This window comes from Falco punctatus (genome assembly GCF_963210335.1).
Source record: "Falco punctatus genome assembly, chromosome: 4".
Lineage (NCBI taxonomy): Eukaryota > Metazoa > Chordata > Aves > Falconiformes > Falconidae > Falco > Falco punctatus.
This window is the reverse complement of record NC_137583.1, coordinates 28,966,123-28,975,849: the sequence shown is the minus strand read 5'-3', so window position 1 is coordinate 28,975,849 and position 9,727 is coordinate 28,966,123. Positions and strand designations below refer to the sequence as shown.

The 9,727-nt window shown below is 57.8% G+C and overlaps 1 protein-coding gene across 2 annotated transcripts in view; it reads right to left on the bottom strand.

The window, feature by feature from the left end:
* Positions 1-9,727, bottom strand: part of KCNJ12 (potassium inwardly rectifying channel subfamily J member 12) — a 62,757-nt gene that overhangs the window by 28,902 nt on the left and 24,128 nt on the right. The window contains exon 1 of one of the 2 annotated variants that reach the window (XM_080383901.1): positions 5,989-6,098. The exons of the other annotated variant lie outside the window; for it this stretch is intronic. The gene's annotated coding sequence lies outside the window, so the exon portion shown is untranslated. Of the gene's footprint in view, positions 1-5,988; positions 6,099-9,727 lie in introns of those variants that run through there. 2 annotated transcript variants of the gene reach the window in all.

Genomic DNA, 9,727 nt, shown 5'->3' with positions numbered 1-9,727 from the left:
CTGCAATGAGAAAACAAAGACACGGCCGTTACCTCTCACAGCAGAGGGACCTGAGGGAGTGTTTGGCCGGGGGTCTGATGGGCTGGGTGGCCACATGTTGAGTGGGGACCCCCCCCACTGCCCTAACTCTCCCTCCTGTGGCTGGGCTGGTCCCCAAAACTTGCGCGGGAGGAAGGAAGAAGGTCTTAGAGTTTGTTCTTCCGTGCTACAAAGAGAGCAAGCAAACCTTGTTGGGGGGACGCAGCATCTGCAGGACGCTCAACGACACCAGCAGATGAAAAACCTTGGGTAGCACTGGAGCCTCTGCCCTTTGCTTTTCTCATGAGCTTTGCTGTCAGAGCGGGGTCAGGCTGCTGGAGAGGAAAGCGGAGAGGCCAAGCTGTTCTCCTTAGCTCAGAGACAGCAGTAAAGGTACGTCTGAAAGCGGCTCCATCAGTTCACATTGCCCGTGCCAGATGGACTGCTGCCCAGCACGTGGCAGCAGTGGCCACCCGACCTCCCGAGCGCCAGCTCTCCTGGGGTCGAAGGAAAGCGTGGGGAATTGTGGATTTAACCTCCATCTCCCAGCCTGGGGATGGGAGAGGACAAGTCCAACATACAGCCGGTTGGAGAAGGCCCCGGGAAGGCACTCGCTCAGGGCAGATGGCCTGAGGAACAGCTTTCCCAACCCATCCGTTGGGACATGGAGCCATCTACGGTCACAGATGGCTTTTGCTGGCCAAGACTTATGAAGGGACAACTGCCACTGGGGAATGGGGAGCTGTTTTGGTCCCTTCTGCAGGGTCAGGGACCTACACGCAGCTTTGCCTGGGAGAGAGGTGGCATGGACATGGGAAAGGTGGCCCAAGCCGGTCAGGCTCCCCGGTGCAGGTGAGCCCATGGTGGGGGCACCCAGTGGCACCCTGCCAGGCTGCTGGGCCACCCCCAGCCCCTCGTGGTGCTGCACCAGGCAGTGGACAGGATTGTGGAGAAGCCACATGGCATGTCCCAAGGGCTCCAAAGAGCTGGCACTGCAGGAATGCCCCCCAAACCACCCCCTGCTGCAGCTCGTCCTGTTATTTAGCGATATGGGATGTTGACACTGGGGATGAAACCAGCTTGCTGGCACGAGACCTGCATGAGGCAGCATCATGGTGGGGCAGCGGGTGCAGAGCCCCCCGCGACACCCTGTCCCCGCAGCGCAGAGGTGCCCGGCTCGTGCCTAGAGGCACAGGCGAACCCGCCGGGCTGTACGTGCTGTGTCGGATCCGCTGGCCTGGTCGATGCAGTCGATTCCTGCAATCAGCTCGAGTGCCCGGGGCCACGCTGGGACAAGCACACCCTTTCCATTACACAGTGGCCAGGGCCAGCCCAGCGCCAGGGAGCATCGCCACGCAGCCTGCCTGCGGCTGCACCAGCCCAGCCAGCAGCAACGCCCTGGGTTGCCTTTTACTGTCATTGTCCCCAAATCCAGCCTGGGACTCGGGAATCCCTGCAGAAGCCCAGCACCACAGGCAGAAGCACTAACAACCCACCCAAGCCTCCCAGGTGCTGGACACAGACCCACGTGTGCCACCGTCTCACACGTCAAACAACCCACTTCCAGCCGCTGCAGTCGGGGCACAATCGGGTTTTTATCCCCAAAGCTGGTTTTTCAAGCACCACCGTTATCTGCTCGTGTCAGCAGAGCAAGCGATGGCTCGCAGCCGGCTGGGGCAGTGGGCACAAGGTGCTCCCCTCCTCGCAGCTGCGGGGAAGAGTAAAACCGGCACCAATGCTTCATATGAACGGTGAATATTTACAGCCCCATAGCCACTGGAAGTCAAATGGGACTGAACTGGATGTTTCAGGCTGGCTGCAGGCTCACACTGCCAAACTGGGGGTCACACAGCCACCCCCCAGTCTTCCTCCTGACCACACCAGCTACATTCATTAATCTCTCTCCTGCTTTTTTAACGAGAGCTGAGCATTTGGGGCCAGAAAAGGCTGCTTGGCCATCACCCCTCTGGCTCAGCCCAGGGGAAAACCCTGAACACTTTTGCCACAGCATGAATCTACTGTCGGGTTTTTTTAATTAATTCTAGATGCATTTGAGAAGTGAACAAAATGCAATGAGCTCCCAGTGACCTGCGAGAGGATTAGCTGGGGTCTGGATTAACTGTGCTGGAAGGGGAGACATGCCCGGGTGCCTGCAGAGGCAGCAGCACAGCCCTCACCGGGGGGTGACACTCCCAGGGACCCTCGGGCTCCCCACTCCCCACCACCACTCCCCTCCCCCCTCCCCCCTTTTCCCCGTCCCTTCTTCCTTCCCTCCTTTCTTGCTTTCTCAGTTTCCCCCTTTCTCTATCTCCTTCCTGCTTTTCATCTTTTTTCTTTCCTTTTCTTTCCTTTTCTTTTTTTTCTTTTCCTTTTCTTTTTTCTTTTCTTTTCTTTTCTTTTCTTTTCTTTTCTTTTCTTTTCTTTTCTTTTCTTTTCTTTTCTTTTCTTTTCTTTTCTTCCTTTTTTATTTTCTTTTATTTTTCTTTTCTTTTTTCTTTTTCTTTTTTTCTTTTTCGTTTTCTTTTTCTTTTTCTTTTTCTTTTTCTTTCTTTTTCTTTTTTTCTTTTTCCTTTCCCTTTCCTTTCCTTTCCTTTCCCTTTCCTTTCCTTTCCTTTCCTTTCCTTTCCTTTCCTTTCCTTTCCTTTCCTTTCCTTTCCTTTCCTTTCCTTTCCTTTCCTTTCTTTTCCTTTCCTTTCTTTTCCTTTCCTTTCCTTTCCTTTTTTCTTTCTCTCTTTTGATTTCTTCTTCTCTTCCTTTCTTATTCCTTTCTTTTTCATTCTTTCATTCTCTCAGTTTCTTTTTTTCATTCTTTCTCTCTTGCTTTCTTCCTTTTTTCTTTTTCTTTTTCTTTTTCTTTTTCTTTTTTTCCTATCTTTCCCTGTTCCTCTCTTTCTTCTGCTCTTCCTCTCTTCCTCTCATTCTCTCTCCCTTACTTTTCTTCCTCACTACCTTCCCTCCTTCCTTCTTTCCCTCCTTCCCTCCTGCCTGCCCACCTCCGTCCCTCCCTTCCCCCCACCTCCCCCCATGCCGCAGGGTCTCACCTGCCCAGGCACCCTGGCCATGGGCACACTGTGCTGCGGGGGTCAGGACCAGCCTGAGGGGCTGATGCTGCCCCAGGGATGGGGTCTCACACAGCACCAAAGATTCTGGGGGGACACCCCCGTCCCGGCCCTGGGCCAGCCGTGGCAGCATGGGGAGACGGCAGCTAAATTAAGGCGAGCAAAGTGGATCTGTTGGAGCAGGCGGCCGCCTGCGGCTCGTGCTTTATTTAGCACAGTTTTGTTTGGAAATATGCTTTCTCGAGTTTGCTGAAAGCTGAATTTTTGGTTTGGTTTTAATTTGAAGGCTGGAGCCTCCCGCTGCTGCGGTGGGAGGTTCGGGCTGGGAGAGGGCTCGTGCGAGCGCGTGGAAACCCGCGGCTGGAGGGGCTCTGCCCTGGCCACCAGCGGGGACCACGGGCTGTGGTCACCCTGCGCTTCCCTGGGTCACTAGTGCCATCCTCCAGCATCACCCGGGCATCTCCCCACAGCCAGAGCTGCCCCGGGGTGCGGGCGAGGTGTTACAGGACATCACATCCCCCTCCCTGCCTCCTTTCCCAGGCGTTTTGCACCCCTGACCATCCCAATTTTACTCTCTGGGAACAAAATCCAAACTTCCCCGAATAGCCGTTGCCCCTTAATCCCCCAGCCAGCCCCAGCTCTGGTGCAGACAAAGCCGTGCTGGGCGTCAGGCAGCAGCGGGACCATCCGCTGCCCCTCACGCCACATGTCCTGTGCAGTGCTAATAGCGTTAACACACGGAAAACCAATCAGACCCGTAATATTAATAGCGGGAAGGACGGGCCCACAGCTCCCCGCAGCTCCGAGCGCAGGGTGCCATGGGCTCCCCCGGCTAATGAGGTGACCTTAGAGGCAACAACTCCTGCCACTAAACTGCAGCAACCCAGCTCCCACTGCGGAGCGGTGTCCCACAGAGAATCAAGTGTCTCAGCAGTCCGCCAACTAGCACGGCTAATTTTATTTAATTTTTTTAAAGGGAGTTAAATGTTACAACAATAGTCTGAACCACCAGCGTGCCGGGAAAATGTGTTGAGCGCTGAGGGAGGTCATGAGTTAGAGCCGGCTGGATCTGTGGATGCGGTTTATCGTCACACCTTTCCCTGTGCCTCTGGAGGGGACGCGCTTCGGGGCCACCAGGGCTGCCATCACCCCCCTGCATCCTCCCAGCATGGATTTTCTCCCGGTTTGCGGAGGCATGTGGGGAACCAGGCTGTGTTTGTGTGGAATTAAACCGAGTGGGGACTCAGAGGAACCGAGCTGGAGGACACAGGTCCCGTGGCACGTGGGCAGGAGAGGTGACTGTCCAGGAGGGGACAGCGCGAGGAAGTCATGCTCAGGGCTGCTGCCTGCCCTGCACCAGCAGATAAGGCTGCTATCTCCTGCAGCGATGCCCTTCATGCCCCAGCAGCGGGACAACAATGTCAGCAGCAAGGAGGGAGCTCTGCTCCTGGCGTGGGGCTGTGGCCATGCCAGCACAGCCGAGGGTGCCCAAACCGCTCCTGCTCCCCCCGTCCTGATGAAGAGACCTGGCACTGAGCACCCACAAAATGGGAGGGGGGTGCAGCACATCTGGAGGCAGCCCCAGCTGCAGACAGCCCCCAGCCAAGCACATCCCCACTATGCCGGGGCAGCGCTGCTGCCTGAATAATTCCCTCCTCCAATGTCCCGTCTTTGGGTACTTCCAGTAAATGAGGGGTTGATATGGGACGAATCCAGAGGATAAATGACCCCCTGCTTCCCCTCCATTGCCGGGCAGGACAGGCGAGAGGCTCCCACCACAGTGCATTCCTAATGAGAAAAACCCACTCCATTTTGGGAGGCACACGGGAGAGAACAGCCGCGGGCATGCACCCCTGCCCTGGACCCCCACGCACCCCCACAGTGCCAGCGAGCAGCCAAGGAATGGCTGTCTGCAAGCCTTGATGACGCATACAGGAGGGAAACTGAGGCAGGGAGGACAAGGAAGGCCCTTGCTGGGGAGACCGGAGGTGACAGGGTACCTGGAGAGATCCTGGCTCATCCCCATCCCCCTGAGCCACGTGTGGATGCCACAGCGGGCATGGGAGGAGAACAGGGTCCACGTGCAGTGCCCAGCACCACTGGGGCCAGGTGGCCTCTGCAGGGTGATAGACTTGTGCTAAAATACCTGCAAAATGTGCCCCGGATCAGGGGAGATCCTGGGAAAGATCCTTCGGAGGCTGCATTGAGCACACCGGTGGTCCCCAACTCTATGGCATGGCGGGGGGCACTGAGCATCCCAGTCTGGCTACCTCTGCGCCTGTTCCAGCCGCGGCACCCAGCCCTGCTCCGGCGCCCACACACCGCGGTGTCAGCACCCCAGGTCTGTACACCCACCTGCTGCCCTGCTGCCGCCCCTGGGTGATGCCCCCCCTGCCCAGCTGCAGCACAGTGGCAGAGGGGGCAGGGAACACCGGTCACCCCCAGTCCTCACAACCTGCAGCCAGCCCCACCACCTTGCCAGGTCCTGAAATCCCATCTTGCTTCTTTGGGAAACACCAAAGTGGTGTTTGTCTGTCCACTCACATCCATATGGCTGGACAGCAGGACATGGCTGGGGGTGAGGATGAGGGCAAGGGGGGCTGAAGGCCTTGGCAGGGTCAATCTGCATGGGGGCTGCCAAAAGATGTCCTAAAACCCCAGGGGATGCAGCCAGACCGCTCTCTCCCTGCGACACCCTTACCCAAACCTCTGGGGTACCCACAGCCCCTTCCCCGCAGCCCCCTGCAGCCCCCCCGCTGCCCCCCCCCCCCCCCCCCCCCCCCCCCCCCCGCTTCCCTGGCTCAGGGGATGGGTCTTAATACCCCAGCAAATCGCCCTGGGAAGGGGCAGAGCCCCAGCCACCCCCAGGGGGGCTCCGGCTGGACCCTGGGAGGAGGGGGTCAGCCCTTACCTGGCATGCGCCCGGGGGGGTCTCCCCAGCACTCCCCGGCCATGGCTGCGGGGCGCAGGGTGCCCTGTGGCCCTGCTGCAGCCCAGGCGAGAGACAGAGAGTTTTAATTGAATTTCTAGATTATCCTGGGGGAGAAATTGTAATCTCCTTAAATCCAACCTCTGGTCGAGTCCCGTAACCTACTGTCCTGTGCTGGGGAAGGGATTTAGTGAGGGGGAGGGGAGGTTTCGCAGCTTGCTGATGCCCTGGACCCTGCACCCCTCAGGATTTGTCCCGCAGGATGTCAGAGATCTGCTCCCAGCAGCCCCACGGCCCTGGGAATTAAGGCTCTGTGGCAGTGATGCCATGTCCCCTCTCCCCATGTCCTGCCACAGTGACTGGGGGTGTCCCAGCAGCCCCCCGGAGCTGGTGTGGCTGGGGCACTGGAGGTGGAGACGTCTGGTGCTGGGCCGAGGAAGGGGCTGGCTATGGGGTCAGTGCGGTGTTTGGAGGTTGAAAATGAGCCCCGCTGGGGGGGCTTGGGGCTGGGAGGTGCCTGGGGCATTCAACTGAAGTATCACCCAGTCTGCTGTGCCCGGGGTGCCGGTGGGCTGAGCAGGACCCCAAGAAAGTCCCCTTCCCCGCCTGGGCTGCGATGGGTGCCTCCTTCCCAAAAAGCCCCATCCCTGGACCGCATGGGGCAGAGGGTGTTTTTGGATGGGTGACCTTGGGGTGTCTGTTCTCCCACCCCGTGCGCTCTCCTCCATCACATGGCCCTGGTCCCTCCAGCATGCTCCCATATCTGGGCACATGCTGGGCTCCACCCCCAGCCCCAAACCCTCCCAAGGACACACGCCAGCGATGGGGCTGGAGGCAGATGATGGCAGAGCTGCCATCAGCCAGCCACGCTCCTGCCTGCCCCGGCTGTACCATCGCCGGAGCCTCTGCAGGGACACAGGTTTCCACTGGGAACGGTGGGTTCCCATCCAGCACATGCCAAGAGGCCCCGGGGGGAAGGTGACAACCCTGCCCCAGCCCTGGCCCCGACCAAGGAGGGATCACCCAGCTGCTGCAAAACACCGTGGGAAGAAAGGGAAAAGCAAGACAGAAAAGGCAAACGCCTTCATGAGGATATTATTCCCAACCAGATGGAGATGAGCCGAGGGCTGCAGCACCGAGGGGCAACCATGCTGCACTAGGTAGCCCTAGGGCAGTGCTCGGCAGCATCCCTGGGGCATCACAAGCATGAGTTATTTTAAGAGCCCTCTCACGGAGCAATTGCTGCCTACACCTTAGGGTTAGAGGCAGAAGAAGATGGATATGGACCCCATTCAGCCCCAGCTTGCCCACAGCAGGACTAATCCTGCACCTCCCACTTGCCCAGCTCCTGTCAAGGTCTCTTTCCCAAATCCTGTGACTCCCAAGGTGTGTTTTCCCGTGCTCCTCGGAGATCTGCTCTCACCCAGCACAACCCCACCACCACCACTCCAGGAGCTGTGTCTCCTGCTTGAGGGAAATCGCTTGTGTGGGTAGAGCCCGCGCCCAGGAAATGTTTATCCTGAAGGCGCGACGTGCGGCAGCTTGGGAGCGATGGGGCTGCCAGCCGGAGCCGATGGAGCCGTGAGTCGCGGGAAGACTGATGACAAGGCTCTCGGCATCGCTCTCCCCATGATGGCATGGGAGCCAGCTCAGGATGCACAGGTCCCTTCCAGCAAGGGGAGATGGGATGGAAGCAAGGCTAAGCCATCAATCGCTCATCAGCATCCTCCACTCTGTTTTGGGCTTTAAACCCACGGTTATTCCTGCTCCATCCAAGCATTAGCAACTGCTCAACTCTCAGTGAGAAATACAACCTGTGTCCTGCTATCACCGGCCACTTTCCTGGTTCCGTGGCCACCCAGGGAGAAAGTTGCCATTTCCACCCCAGAAGCAGCTGTGCTTCCAGCACCCTTCGGCATTGCTGTGGATGGAGGCATCAGCAGAGCCCTAAGCTTGACTTTTAACCCCAGAAGGAGCAGTTGGGGAGTAAGGACATGCCATGCTCGGGCAGAGCCTCCCTGCTGGCCCTACTTACCCTGCGATCGCAGCGAGAGCCGCAGATGCTGACCCCGATGTTGATGCCGGCAGCCGAGCGAGCAAGCGGGCGGCAGGGACTTTGCCAGGCAGCACTCCGCTGTCCTGGCTAATTGCTCCCGAGCTCAGATTACAACCTCTCCTCTTCCCTACATGTACAGGAGCTGGCATCTCATCGGAGCCACTGCCAGCAAGGGGGACATCCACCTTTGGTGGTATTTCTAAGGGGCAGGGAACAGAACTGCGGTCGTGGCAAGTGAGAGTGGTGGGAAGCCCAAGATGATACGTGGTCTCAGGGGACTGGAAAGAAACAGCTCGAATGGGGATTTCAGAGCATTTTGGGATGCAAAGAACCACCCGGAAGGATGCAACACATTCAAGCCCAGGGGACTGGACACCGGGGCCAGGCAGTCAGCGGTCCAAGGCAAGCCCTTGGTTCTTTGATATTGCCATTTAATGACGGCCATGACTCAAACCTCATCTTCAAGCATTTCCCAGGGGAGGAAGAGAAATCCCCCTCCTTTTCTGCTGGGGGTGTCAAACCCCCCTGGTACACACGTGATGCTGCCCAGCATCAAGATAAAAGAGGCCTTTGCACTGGTTTGATGCTACTAGTTTCCCTCCAGCTCATGGCTCTGCCCACACCAGTTTAGGAGTTTCAGAATCTATTAAATCCTGCAAGGGGTCCCTTTAATGCTCTCATTCCTTGAGCTGAGCCCAGATGGAGAAGATCTCCTTCCTGGGGGATACCAGGTTTCTGGCCCCAGGTTTGTGCCCTCTCCTCCCTGCCCTGATGTCCCCAGGGAGCTGGACCCCTGCAGACTGCGGACATGACCCCAAACCCAAGTAGCTGCAAGGGCAGCAAAGGCAGAACAGGGTATTTTGGGGACCGTCTTTATCTGCTGCAGTGAAGATTTAGCACAGGCGTTGCATAACGCCGGGGGGGCTTGCTGCTCCCCATCCCCTCTCGCCATCAGGGATCAGCGACTCAATTAATCCTCCCTCATTCCCTGCCCACGGTACCAGCCCTGGGTGCCATCTCAGCCCAGCCCCGGCGGCAAGAAGTCAAATCTCTTCCCAATGTCAGCATCCACTGGGGCTGGTACCACACCAGCTGGGGGATGGCATCCTGGGGGCCACCCCACCACCACCACCCAGGGCACCCACCTCATTTGGGAAGCCCTGCTGAAATGGAGGTAGCCACCAAGGTACCCACCAGGCAGATGTGGAAATCCTCATTTCTGTGCCCCAGCCTCGGGTGCTGCCGTGCATCACTTTAAGGTGCTCGGCAGCTGCAGACCCCGCGGGCTGACACCTGGGTATTTTAAAGGTTGTTTTGAACCCAGTGAGGTTCTGTGTGCACCCAGTTGTGTTCCCCCCTCTGCTCCTTTGCACAGCCCAGGTCACTGATGGGTGGCTTGCTCAGGCACACACTGCAGGAGCAGAAAAGCAATGAAGGAGAAGCCAAGAATCCCTTTTGGGTGTTGGTGTTGGGTTTTTTTCTGTCAGCCCTAAAAAAAAAACAACCCCCGTGTGTGTTCCTGGGCAGCCTTACAACAAACAAGGCAAGTGCAAAGCCCGGCGCTAGCAAGCCCAGGCACTGCTGTGCGTGCACATATGGGTTGACAAGGAACAAGGCAGCACTTCTCCAGCAAATAAAACCAAAATGCTGTCAAGGGAAGATTTC